The following is a 3,012-nucleotide window of genomic DNA, read 5'->3' as shown; positions in this document are numbered from 1 at the left end:
TCACCACACCCTGCATCAGACACACAGTCAACACACCCTGCAGCAGGCACACCACAGTCACCACGCCCTGCAGCAAGGCACACCACAGTCACCATACCTGCAGCAGGGTACACCACAGTCAACACACCCTGCAGCAGGCACACCACAGTCAACACACCCTGCAGCAGGGCACACCACAGTCACCATACCTGCAGCAGGGTACACCACAGTCAACACACCCTGCAGCAGGCACACCACAGTCACCATACCCTGCAGCAGGGCACACCACAGTCACCACGCCCTGCAGCAAGGCACACACAGTCACCATACCTGCAGCAGGGTACACCACAGTCAACACACCCTGCAGCAGGCACACCACAGTCACCACGCCCTGCAGCAAGGCACACCACAGTCACCATACCCTGCAGCAGGGCACACCACAGTCACCATACCTGCAGCAGGGTACACCACAGTCAACACACCCTGCAGCAAGGCACACCACAGTCACCATACCTGCAGCAGGGTACACCACAGTCAACACACCCTGCAGCAACACACACCACAGTCACCATACCCTGCAGCAGGGCACACCACAGTCACCATACCTGCAGCAGGGTACACCACAGTCAACACACCCTGCAGCAGGCACACCACAGTCACCACGCCCTGCAGCAAGGCACACCACAGTCACCACACCCTGCATCAACACACACCACGCCCTGCAGCAAGGCACACCACAGTCACCACACCCTGCAGCAGGCACACCACAGTCACCATACCCTGCAGCAGGGTACACCACAGTCAACACACCCTGCAGCAACACACACCACACCCTGCAGCAACACACACCACAGTCACCATACCCTGCAGCAGGGCACACCACAGTCACCATACCCTGCAGCAGGGTACACCACAGTCAACACACCCTGCAGCAGGCACACCACAGTCACCATACCTGCAGCAGGGTACACCACAGTCAACACACCCTGCAGCAGGCACACCACAGTCACCATACCTGCAGCAGGGTACACCACAGTCAACACACCCTGCAGCAGGCACACCACAGTCACCATACCTGCAGCAGGGTACACCACAGTCAACACACCCTGCAGCAGGGCACACCACAGTCACCACGCCCTGCAGCAGGGTACACCACAGTCAACACACCCTGCAGCAGGCACACCACAGTCACCATACCTGCAGCAGGGTACACCACAGTCAACACACCCTGCAGCAGGCACACCACAGTCACCATACCCTGCAGCAGGGTACACCACAGTCAACACACCCTGCAGCAGGCACACCACAGTCACCACGCCCTGCAGCAAGGCACACCACAGTCACCATACCCTGCAGCAGGGTACACCACAGTCAACACACCCTGCAGCAGGGCACACCACAGTCACCACACCCTGCAGCAGGGCACACCACAGTCACCATACCCTGCAGCAGGGCACACCACAGTCACCATACCTGCAGCAGGGTACACCACAGTCAACACACCCTGCAGCAGGCACACCACAGTCACCACGCCCTGCAGCAGGGTACACCACAGTCAACACACCCTGCAGCAGGGCACACCACAGTCACCATACCCTGCAGCAGGGCACACCACAGTCACCATACCTGCAGCAGGGTACACCACAGTCAACACACCCTGCAGCAGGCACACCACAGTCACCATACCCTGCAGCAGGGCACACCACAGTCACCACACCCTGCAGCAACACACACCACACCCTGCAGCAAGGCACACCACAGTCACCATACCCTGCAGCAGGGCACACCACAGTCACCACACCCTGCATCAACACACACCACGCCCTGCAGCAGGGTACACCACAGTCAACACACCCTGCAGCAGGGCACACCACAGTCACCACACCCTGCAGCAACACACACCACAGTCACCACACCCTGCAGCAGGGCACACCACAGTCACCATACCTGCAGCAGGGTACACCACAGTCAACACACCCTGCAGCAGGGCACACCACAGTCACCACGCCCTGCAGCAAGGCACACACAGTCACCATACCTGCAGCAGGGTACACCACAGTCAACACACCCTGCAGCAGGGCACACCACAGTCACCACGCCCTGCAGCAAGGCACACCACAGTCACCATACCTGCAGCAGGGTACACCACAGTCAACACACCCTGCAGCAGGGCACACCACAGTCACCACACCCTGCATCAACACACACCACGCCCTGCAGCAAGGCACACCACAGTCACCACACCCTGCATCAACACACACCACGCCCTGCAGCAAGGCACACCACAGTCACCACGCCCTGCAGCAAGGCACACCACAGTCACCACACCCTGCAGCAGGGCACACCACAGTCACCATACCTGCAGCAGGGTACACCACAGTCAACACACCCTGCAGCAGGGCACACCACAGTCACCACGCCCTGCAGCAAGGCACACCACAGTCACCATACCCTGCAGCAGGGTACACCACAGTCAACACACCCTGCAGCAGGGCACACCACAGTCACCACACCCTGCAGCAGGGCACACCACAGTCACCATACCTGCAGCAGGGTACACCACAGTCAACACACCCTGCAGCAGGGCACACCACAGTCACCATACCTGCAGCAGGGTACACCACAGTCAACACACCCTGCAGCAGGGCACACCACAGTCACCATACCTGCAGCAGGGTACACCACAGTCAACACACCCTGCAGCAGGGCACACCACAGTCACCATACCCTGCAGCAGGGCACACCACAGTCACCATACCCTGCAGCAGGGTACACCACAGTCAACACACCCTGCAGCAGGCACACCACAGTCACCATACCCTGCAGCAGGGCACACCACAGTCACCATACCTGCAGCAGGGTACACCACAATGTCCAGGAGTCTCGTGGTCCTAGCACACAATGTCCAGGAGTCTTGTGGTCCTAGCACACAATGTCCAGGAGTCTTGTGGTCCTAGCACACAATGTCCAGGAGTCTTGTGGTCCAAGCACACAATGTCCAGGAATCTCGTGGTCCTAGCACACAATGTCCGG

This window comes from Panulirus ornatus, chromosome 20 (assembly GCF_036320965.1).
Source record: "Panulirus ornatus isolate Po-2019 chromosome 20, ASM3632096v1, whole genome shotgun sequence".
Classification (NCBI taxonomy): Eukaryota; Metazoa; Arthropoda; class Malacostraca; order Decapoda; family Palinuridae; genus Panulirus; species Panulirus ornatus.
This window is presented reverse-complemented; position numbering follows the sequence as displayed.